We start from the raw sequence: 11,624 nt of genomic DNA, 5'->3' as shown, positions 1-11,624 counted from the left end.
ACTTTTGCTTCTGAGAAGACTTTACCAGGAGACTTTTGCTTCTGAGGAGGCAGCAAGGACTGCAGAATAGCCAAGGAGTAACCTGAGCTGAACCTTGAACATGGGGGCAGGAGGCACTGCCCTTGGACTGTTGCTCGGCATTCAGTGTGTTTTGAGCACGTCCCTTGCAGAAGTTGTCACCACAGCTCCAGGACGCAGGGTTGGTTCACATGCCAGTCTTTTCATTTTCAACCAGGCAGGTAATTGGCATTCTCTTGTTGTATCAGCCATCAGTCCAAAAACTGTGCAGAACAGATAAATTCCAATTCTACTGAAAGTGGGAGGCTTGATCGACTGCTTTGTTATAGATTTGAATCTAAGGGCAGCTTCACTGATTCATGACCAGTGGAGGACGTCCTTAGATCCTTTTATCTGCTATGGCAGGTAATGCTCTCTCCCCCCCCCCCCCCAGAGTGGTCGCTGTGTTAGAGGGGTTGCAAACAAACTAGGGTTGCCAATCCCCAGGTGGGGGCAGGGGATCCCCTGATTTGGAGACCCTCCCCCCGCTTCAGGGTCGTCAGAAAGCGGGGGGAGGGGAGGGAAATGTCTGCTGGGAACTCTGTTATTCCCTATGGAGATTTATTCCCATAGAAAATCATGGAGAATTAATCCGCGGGTATCTGAGGCTCTGAGGGGGCTGTTTTTTGGGGTAGAGGCACCAAATTTTCAATATAGCATCTAGCGCCTCTCCCCAAAATACCCACCAAGTTTCAAAAAGATTGGACCAGGGGGTCCAATTCTATGAGCCCCAAAAGAAGGTGCCCCTATCCTTCATTATTTCCTATGGAAGGAAGGAATTGAAAAGGTGTGCCGTCCCTTTAAATGTGATGGCCAGAACTCCTTTTGGACTTCAATGATGCTTGTCACAGCCTTGATCTTGGCTCCACCCCTAATGTCTCCTGGCTCCACCCCCAAAGTCTCCTGGCTCCACCCCCAAAGTCCCCAGATATTTCTTGAATTGGACTTGGCAACCCTAGGAAGAATCTATCTATCCACCCACCCACCCTGCATCTGAAGAGATGTGCTTGCATACAGAAGCTTATATCTGAAATAAAACACTGCTGGTCTTGAAGATGCCACAGGACTATCTATTCTCCTCCTCCCTTCCTCCCCAAAAGAGGAGCAGCAGCCCCAAAGAAGGAAGCAGAAGCTCTGTGTGTGTGAGAGAGGCGGGGGCGGGGAGCTTGTCTTTGTATCTTTCTCACACTAAGCAGGAAGCAACCACAGAGCTCACTTTCTCTGTTTGTATGTGTGTGTGAGAGAGAGGGGGGGAGATAAGAGGCAGGAAACAGGAAGCAAAGAGCCACTAGGGAGCTGGGGAAAAAGCACGCTACAGTGTGGCTGCAGTAGCAGCTCGGGGAAAGGAAACAGAAGTAGTTGCTCAAGGGGCCATATTTAGGCCCTACGCCGGTCGGATGCATCCCACAGGCCACATGTTTGACACCCCTGCTTCATACATTGTGAGGCGAGGTAGTATAGGGTCTTGAAAAGATCTGTAGTACTTTGTCCTTCCCGAAGCTTACCTGTTCTAGGTGAATGACCTTGTTAGCCTGCTCCTACTCCTCCACCTTACTAAGAAGATGTTCGCTGTAAAGTTTAGAGGATGTACCCAACCTACAAGGGGTCTGTATATATCTCATATGCTATGGGCTCAACTATAGTTCCTCAACTATGAGAAATTCTCAGCAATCAGGGTTGCTGACTTACATATAGCAGCTCTTCCCTGCATATACAGTTTTGTATCAATAAGGCCCAGGACAATGCCAAGCTATTACAGAATAAGAAAAATATTTTGATTTATTCCACTATCATGGTTCACTTTGCTCCTACCTGTTCTCCTACTTGTAGAGAATCTTGATGCTTTTGTTTGTGGCATTTATGGGGATTAGCATTTTTTCCCAGTTTTGGAAATGAATGTGTAAATTAAAACAGGAAAGGAGCATTAACTGTCATGAGCTGTTAAAATTTTGTTTAAAAAGTAAATTAATTGTGTGGGATGAAAAGCATTTAAATAGCTGCAGTACAGATTATAAGCTTGGCTCTGTCCTTCCCACCTAATCACAAAGCTTTGAGAAAGACACCCAGACAAGTAATGGAATGTTTGATATTTTCATAGGTGACTCATTTTCAATGAACTGCAAATCTTCACTGCTCATCATTTGTGTTTAAATTTGTCCAGCTTCCATTAGCAGTACCAAAAACAGCATTTGCCAACAGCGCAAATAACATTTTGATGACTCATTAACTAGAGACAAGTAGAATGAATTTCAGATGTAGATGCCACACAATTAGCAACGGAAATATATAACACAAAGTTTTATATTTACTGAGAGTGGACCAGACCAGTGAAAAGATTTTTCACAAGTTTTTCTTTTAGCTGGGTGACAGCACAATTTTGAAGTCATTCATTTCTACAGAAGGGATTTAAGTGTGTTCTGAATTATTCTGTTTAAATCGATGGGATTTAACCTTTTGCAAAGATGCCTGCTTTAGTAGAAGCCTGCAATTTTTCCAGAAAGTAGCAAAAGGCTTTTCATAATTTTAGTAGGAAGTTGACTGGAGTCTTTCTACTACTGTTCATGGTTTCTTTTGAGTTTGTGCTCAAAAGTATTGCTGATTTTAGTGCGTTTATATTGCTTCGTAATGAAGTTCCCTCCTCCATCCACCTACTCTTTTTATTCTGTAGGAAGTGACCTGCTTCTCTTAGCATGCAATAACTTGTGTAAATGCCACTGGACTCTTACTTTTATTCTATTGCTTCAGACCAACATGGCTTCCCACCTAGTGCAAATTTAGACACCTTATGAAAAAAATTATGACAATAAGTTTGCGAGCCACTAACATTAGTTAATGTAGCACTATTAAATATTATAATAATAAAGAACTGTCAAAGTCAGATATTTGACTGGTAGATAGCTTTTTGCAATTTGAGATCTAGCCAAATCCTTGGGAATTGCAGAGGTATCTTTGCAAAATTCTTGTTGTTCCAAGCAACACAGTCTTCTGGATCTAAGCTGGTGTTATTTGCCTCATGCCAAAAATGTCCAGTTGTTTCTTGAAACTTCTAGGCACTGCTCCAAGGGCTCCAATGACAACTGGCACAATGGTCACCGTCTCCCAGAGGCACTGTAACTCTGTTCTTAGGTCTCAGCATCTTGGCTTGTTATTTCTTTCTATCCTGCTGTTTCTGATTTTTTCCTACAATTGTGATATTATCATGAGTGTTATGTTTCAAGTATTTGTCTGTTTGCAATTGGAAATCCAAAAGAATCTTTGTTTCATCATTCTGCATTATTTTGTCTGGTTTGTACTCCCATGAACTTCTGGCTGATGGTAAGCCATACTTTTTATAAAGATTCCAGTGCAACGTAGCTGCAACTCTATTGTGACATTCTTTATAGTCAATTTGAGCAATTTTATTGCAGGCACTGACCATGCGGTCAACTGTTTCATCCTTTGTCTTGCAAAGTCTTACAATGTTTTCAATGGCTTTCTTATTACATGAAAACAATTGAGAGAATTAAAATCAGTTTGATTTATAATCCCATCCATATATAATTTTAAAAGAACATACATAAAAAACTGGAATGTGCTATATGATGTTCCACTTCATGAGGGGAAAAAAATAACTCTCTCTTTTGAAAGAATATCCAGTTTAAAAGACAGATCGGTTCACAACAATATCTTTTTTCTCATGAACCTGCAATGAACAATTCCAGGAACAGGTTTGCTCAAAGGCCAGGCCCATAGCCACCGGAGGGAGGGGCATGGCCCCCCAACCCCTCTTGGATCTTTATGGCCCCTCCTTTCCACGACCCCTGCCACTTTTCTGGCGGCCTCGCCCTCCTCCACACGGCATTTCTTCCTCCCACCCACCAACTTGGTGAAACAGTAAAGAGTGGGCTTCTGGGGCTCTTTCAAGTTGCCCTCCCCCGCTGATCACCAGGAAAAGTCGTGCCGAGGCCGGTGCTTCCTACACTGGCTTTCCGGCGTGCTCAGCAAGTTCAGCACTAGCTGCCCCAGCACTGAACATGCTGAGTGCTCCGGAAAGCCGGCATAGGAAGCACCGGCCTTGACGCAGCTTTTCCTGCCAATCAGGTGATTGGTGGGGTGGGGGGCACCTAGAAAGAGCCTCGGGAGCCCACTCTTTACTGGTTCACCAGGTTGCTGAGTGGGTGGGTGGGAGGGAGAAGGCGGTGCCTTGTGGGGGGGGGGCAGGGCCACCAGAGAAGCAAGGAGAACGGGGCTGTCAGAAAAGCGGTGGCGGAGAGAGCAGGGGCCACCAGAGGCGGGGTCCCTCCACCCTAAAAAATTTTCTGTGGGCCCTCCCAACTAGAATTTTCTGGCTATGAACCTGTCAAAGGCCCTTATAGATGTGGAGATTTTAAGTGTTGTGATGTAACTCAAAATATGAAAAGTTTTATTAATTCTGTTTATAAAAAAAATATGTTTTAAACAACTATACAACATGCAATTCAGATAGTTATTTATGCCAGGCTAGGACAAACAGATTTAAGGACAGTTTCTATCCAAGTGCTGTGGTTAGGCTAAATGCAGGGTTATGAAGGATTATCTGTTTTAGATATATTTAAATGGTTTTAATGGTTTTATGAATGTTTATCTGTTTTAGATGTATTTAAATGGTTTGAATGGTTTAAATGGTTTTAGATGTATTTAAATGGTATGAATATGAATATGTGTGTTTGATGTGTTAGTATGTTTTGTGGAAGAGCACCTCATTTCGTTGCTCTCTTTTTGTTGAGAACAATGACAATAAATTTATCTATCTATCTATGTTCTTGGAATAAGATATATGTAGGAAAGACTTCTAGAATATTAAAGACTCGAAAAATTTAACATAGGAGCAACATACTTCACAGAATGGTTGGCGCCCCTTTGGTATAGCATTTCATGGAGGGGGGAAACATGGACCCATTGATTTAATTTGGGAGGGCTTATATAAATCATACCCTCTCAATGAAAAACTCACAAAAACTCACAAATACCTCCCCCTAAATTCACAGGATCTTCATTGCTGTCAGATGGCCATCTAGCGTCTGTTTAAAAACCTCTAAGGCAGGAGAGCCCACCGCCTCCTGAGGAAGCCTGTTCCACTGAGGAACCACTCTGTCAGGAAGTTCTTCCTAATGTTGAGCTGGAAACTCTTTTGATTTAATTTCAACCCACTGGTTCTGGTCCTAGCTTCTGGGGCCACAGAAAACTATTCCACACCATCCTCTATATGACAGCCCGTCAAGTACTTGAAGATGGTGATCATATCACCTCTCAGCCGCCTCCTCTCCAGGCTAAACATGCCCAGCTCCTTCAACGTTTCTTCATAGGACTTGGTCTCCAGACCCCTCACCATCTTTGTCCAAACCCCTCACAATCTCACTAGCAAAATAATTTAATTGATGTGAATAGCTCCAGCACTTGTGTTAGCAATCAGACCCTTCCCACAGATGAGTAGTTGGTATACAGAGAGAAAACAAGCCCTAACACTCTTCATATAATACCACTCCAAATATCATACACTGTCACGCTCTGGGTACCTCTCCCAGTCTCCCGGCGCCGCCGTTGCCCCTCCCGGGCACTCTGGGGCGTTCCCCGGAGGTCTCAGAAACAGGGGTGGGAGCCAGGTTACTTCACCGCAGGCCCCCATTCCCCTCCTGGCTGTGCTGCGGCTCCTGTCCCTCTCTCTCGCGAGGCAGCCTCAATAAGCACCGGCCAGCTTCCTCCCCGACCTCCTCCTTCCCTCCCTTTATCCCCCCGTCTTAGTCCTCCCCCTTTCTGGGTTCTGCCCCTCTCTTGCTCCTCCCCCCCTTCAAAGCCCCAGACGCCCGGGAGAGGCGAGCCGGGGCTGGGCTGCCTGGGCGTGCCTCGGGCGTCTTGGACCTCTGCAGCGTGCTGGGGTGTGGCGTCTCTCGTCGCCACGGGTCAGGCGGCTCTCCTCCTCGCTGCCCAGCGCTGGGCTCAGCTTCTCCCTCCTGCTCCCCGACGTCTCGCTCTGGCCAGGCTCCTCGGACCCGGAGACGGGCGCGTTGGCTGAGAGGCGTCGTTCGGGCGGCTGTTGGCACTCCGTCAGCCCAGGTGAGGGGTGGGGCCGCCGCGGGGGCTTGGGAAGGTGTGGGAGGCTCTCGGGGCGGCGGCGGGGGCCGGGAGTGGCTGGCAGGCGCCGGGGGATCCCCCTTGCGTAGTCCTCGCCCGGGCTGGGCGGGACATACACACACACTGCCTGACCCAGAAATGACCCCAAAAGTAATGCCTATCAAAAGAAGAAGAAGAAGATACTGGATTTATATACTGCCCTCCACTCCGAAGAGTCTCAGAGCGGCTCACAATCTCGTTTCCCTTCCACCCCCACAACAGACACCCTATGAGGTAGAAGAAGATAGTGGCTGGCTTGGCATCAGGAGTGTGTGCCTAATATGCAAATGAGCTCCTGCTGGGATTTTTCTACAAAAAAACCATGTGAAACTGGTGATACAAGGGGTGTGTGGCTGAATATGTAAATAAGTTCCTGCTGGCTTATTCTACAAAAAAAAAGCCCTGGACTACAGAATGAAACAAGGACAGTCCAGTGAGGCACATATATAGTTAAATTCTAATTTGGCACCCTGTGAGGTAGATGAAGATATTGGATTTATATCCCGCCCTCCACTCTGAAGAGTTTCAGAGCGGCTCACAATCTCCTTTACCTTCCTCCCCCACAACAGACACCCTGTGAGGTAGATGAAGATACTGGATTTATATCCCGCCCTCCACTCCGAAGAGTCTCAAAGCGGCTCACAATCTCCTTTACCTTCCTCACAACAGATACCCTGTGAGGTAGATGAAGATATTGGATTTATATCCTGCCCTCCACTCCGAAGAGTCTCAGAGCAGCTCACAATCTCCTTTCCCTTCCTCCCCCACAACAGACACCCTGTGAGGTAGATGAAGATATTGGATTTATATCCCGCCCTCCACTCCGAAGAGTCTCAGAGCAGCTCACAATCTCCTTTACCTTCCTCCCCCACAACAGACATCCTGTGAGGTGGGTGGGGCTGGAGAGGGCTCTCACAGGAGCTGCCCTTTCAAGGACAACCTCTGCCAGAGCTATGGCTGACCCAAGGCCATGCTAGCAGGTGCATGTGGAGGAGTCAAGCCCGGTTCTCCCAGATAAGAGTCCGCGCACTTAACTACTACACCAAACGGGCTCTCCAGCTTGACCAGCCTGATCAAGACCAGCTTGATCAGCTGTTTGGAAGTGAATCAAGAGACTGACTTGCAAACAGCCTCTCCCACCCTAAAGGTAATGCATAATTTATAACAATGGATCTCTCAGGAAAACAGCACTCCACTTTGAATTAACCACGTTCACCCCCAATCCTGCTTCCCTCTTTTTGCACATTTCCCCTTGTTAGCATATCCATAATATCTGGAAGTGTCATCCATCTGTACTTCTGGAGATCATCAATGAATATTAACAGAACTGGGAGAGCCATCAAGCTCTGCCTGATTCTTTGATCTTCCTCAGAGAGGAACATTTGGCTCTGTTCAAATCTTTGGGGGAATTCTGTTAAACACATTGATTGTTTTTGGAGCAAAACTGTCATAGTGCCTCAGGGTACATTTTTCCTATGCATACAAGCGTTTATCTACAGTTTGTGTGTGTGTTCTTGATGCCATCCTTGCATCTCACTTGTGTGTGGGATCTTCCATGAAGCACTGGCTGCTCTTCTCTTTCCATGGACCTGAATCTCCAAGACTGGTAAATATAGCCTATCCCTAAATCATCATCTCACTCACACCTCCCTTCCCCCCCCCTTAGCTTAATTGTGTGATTTAAAGTGTGTTTTTGCCATTTTATTATTTTTCAATAAAAACACTTCTCAGACTGGTTTATTTAGAACGTTTTTCTAAGGGAACAATCCCGGTATACATCGGTGGAGATCCCTAGTTAACCATCTCTTGCTAAGCTAATTTCCCTAATTAAATAATAAACCAATTTGGGCAACACTAGTTGAAGCTCAAAGCTCAAATACAAAGCTCAAAGCCCCCAAATGAGAAGGGAGCACTCACTGGAGAAGACCCTAATGCTGGGAAAGACAGAAGGCAAAAGAAGAAGGGGACGGCAAAAGATGAGATGACTGGACAGCGTTACTGATGCAACTAACATGAATTTCAGTGGACTTCGGAGGATGGTGACTGGAAGGCCTGGCATGACTTGGTCCATGGAATTGCAAAGAGCCAGACTTTACTGTGCGACTGAACAACAATGGTTGAATTATCTAATCAATATTTGCCTTATATATTTTTATTGTCTTCCTTTATGTTCAGTGTATACTTTATTCATCTTATTCTGTATTTTGACTAATATGTGTCCTTTTTATTAATACTAATTTTAATATTTTGGAATAATTTTTATCATGGGGGTCCTTCTATTATTTGTATTTAATGCAAAAATGTTTTTTATAGATCCTCTTGATGAAGGTTGCATGGCGAAATGCATAGGGGCTATGTATAATCATAAGCCAGTCACCTATCACCTGGCATTTTTTGCCTTTTTGGTTTGCTAGTTCCTTAGTGAAGCATGACAGTTATGTTAGGGTTCTTAGCCATGGGTACATATGTCCTGCATTCCAGTTCCTTGAGCCACTTATGTAATATGGAGTCACTGAATGCATTGGAAACCAATGGCAGCTGGTGATTTTCAGTACTGCACCTTCTGTAGTTTGACAAAAGGACACACATGAGTATCTCTGAACTGTAGCCAGTGTGTAGCCGGAGCTTGTGAATTCGATTTCTTTGTAACAGAGCCCTCCTCCCTCACAGGAACACAGCTCCCCGCTATGGGACATACTCAAGAAGAATGTGTCAGACTTCATAATATATTTGTTATGGTTTATTTATTTATAAGCAGATCACTTCACTATTTACAGTACATGAATGTAGAGATTCTACAGTCTTTGTGATGTAAACAAGTAACTCCGCAGCAGGGGAGTCTCAAAAAGAAACCAGTTCTGAAGTATTTACACAATTTAAAATAGAACTTTTATATACCCACCAGACAGATATAGAGAATACATTGAGCAATTTGGTTAAATCCTCTACGAAACTATAGAATCTGACAATGTAAAAATACAAGAAAACATTCTCTCATTTAGAAGGTAGACATTGAAAGCACACTAGAAATAAATCTTTCTTTTTAAAAAATGACAATAATAAGAGAACAAAGGAAAGGCTTAAGGATTTATGCCAATTAAGGTTAAAGTATATTGCATAAATAAGGACACAACCAAACACAATAGGGGGGAAATTATGTGAAATATAAACTCTCCAACTTTTTTTTTTTTTAAAACAAGAAACCAAAAACTCGATTTTTAAAAAAAAATTCAGAAGGGGCCAATTCAACTGCTTTTACTTATCCAGGAGAAAGCTACCATTTCGTTAATGCATGTAAAAGAATGGAAGAATTAGACCCTTCTAATTATTAGCAGTTTCTTCTTCAAAAACAAAAAAAAGGTAAAATCTAACATTTATTATAAATAATATAGCAAATGTGCCCCTCTTTTAGGTGAAATTCTTACACCTTTCTCAAGAAATGCATCAATTTAATCTCCTCTCTCTCTCTGGTTCACATACATTCATAAACACACACTGCAAATAGTGGTATTAATTCCTCTTTTTTTCCTGCTTTTAATAAATAATGCCTCTTAAAGCACCAACTGCTGCATTAAAAACCAAACTCTACAGGGGTTTGTCTTGCTATTCACAATCATACACAGATTCCTCCACATAGAAAAGAAAAAAAGCTTCCCAGAAAAAAACAGCAACACTTTTTCTTCAAAGTGCTTTTAAAATTCAGCACCCGATCAAGCGGTTTGGATGCACTCTGTTGAACACTGAGGAATACACCAGTTGGGCTCTCTGTTTTCTTCAAAGTTACAGGATGCTTTGAGCAGCCGAATTTGCAGCGAGCAAAGTGCCCCTGCTTTTGTAGAACTCCATGCGCACAATGGATCACAGCTCAGGTTTATTTGGGCTATGACTGCCAAGGAATGGATGAAACGATGACCGATGCGTATGCGATACAATCTGCCTCGTTCGGTTTAATCCGACACAGGGAGATGATGGGGCACCTTGCTGCTTTTATTTCCAGACTCACAAAAGCCAGAGCCGGAGATCTCATTCCCTAACGTTCAGGCATCTACGCCTCACTGAAGCGTCAGACTTTTAGCAGAGCTGTACCTGGGGTTGCCAACTTCCAGGCAGGGCCTGGAGATCCTCAGATTTACAACTGATCTCCAGGCAACATGGATCCGTTCCCCAGAGAAAATGCTCACTCTATGGATCTATGGCATTATACCCCATTGCGGTCCCTCCCTTCCCCAACCCCACTCCCTCTGGGCTCCACTCCCAAGTCTCCAGGAATTTCCTGACCAAGATGGGGAAACATTCTACCTTAGTCTTCACCCCGATACGCTAGTTTCTTGAGCACAGAGTATTAATTTTTTTTTATTTATGGGTTTACCCCAGTCTTCACCACAGAGATTCCTGTCTCAGTCACTCAATTAACCTTTTCGACTTGTGACTAAGTTACATTTTTGTGGCACGTATCCTAGAATAGCCTGGTTTTGGTGCACATGGGGTTGCTGACCATTAGCATTTGCTCCAGCCACTGTCAAGGGTAGATAAACCCCGCAGGGTTTCTTTTGTTGTGGTGGTGGTGGTGGGGGGGATGCTCTGCTTCTGAATGGCACGGAGATACCGTATTCATTAGGGTTGCCAAGTCCAATTCAAGAAATATCTGGGGACTTTGGGGGTGGAGCCAGGAGACTTTGGGGGTGGAGCCAGGAGACATTGGGGCGGAGCCAGGAGCAAGGGTGTGACAAGCATAATTGAATTCCAAGGGAGTTCTGGCCATCACATTTAAAGGGACAGCACACCTTTTAGAATGCATTCCTTCCATAGAAAATAATGAAGGATAGGGGCATCTTCTTTTGGGGCTCATAGAATTGGACCCCCTGGTCCAATCCTTTTGAAACTTGGGAGGTATTTTGGGGAGAGGCACTAGATGCTATACGGAAAATTTGGCACCTCTACCTCAAAAAACAGCCTTCCCAGAGCCCCTGACACCCGCGGATCAATTCCCCATCATTCCCTATGGGAATTGTTCCTGGAGGTGCATAATGACTGTGGGGGTGGAGCTTCCCCCGCCGGCCAGCTGGCTGGGGGAGGGGGGAAGCCTGTAAAACCAGGGGATCCCCCGCTGGGACCTGGGGATTGGGAAGCCTAGTATTCATCCACAAACACTTCATGGGTGAACCACATATTTAAGCAATCAGTCCTTATGGATGCAGGGCACCATAGAAAAATGGCTGTAAAAGTATACAAGGGAATGCCAACATTTCAGACCAATGAAGCCTACATACACAGAGCTTTTTGCTGAGTCCTCAAAAAAGAAGAGCCAAGTGGAAAGCAGAAGGCTTTATACGTTTATATTGCTAGCAAGTGTTGCAAACAGACTACCCTGTTGTGTGAAAAAAAAAAAATTGAGAAAATGCTCAGATTCACCGAATGGCTTATTATTTTATCTGGCA

The sequence above is a fragment of the Heteronotia binoei genome, chromosome 5 (assembly GCF_032191835.1).
Source record: "Heteronotia binoei isolate CCM8104 ecotype False Entrance Well chromosome 5, APGP_CSIRO_Hbin_v1, whole genome shotgun sequence".
In the NCBI taxonomy this organism is placed as follows: Eukaryota; Metazoa; Chordata; class Lepidosauria; order Squamata; family Gekkonidae; genus Heteronotia; species Heteronotia binoei.
This window is presented reverse-complemented; position numbering follows the sequence as displayed.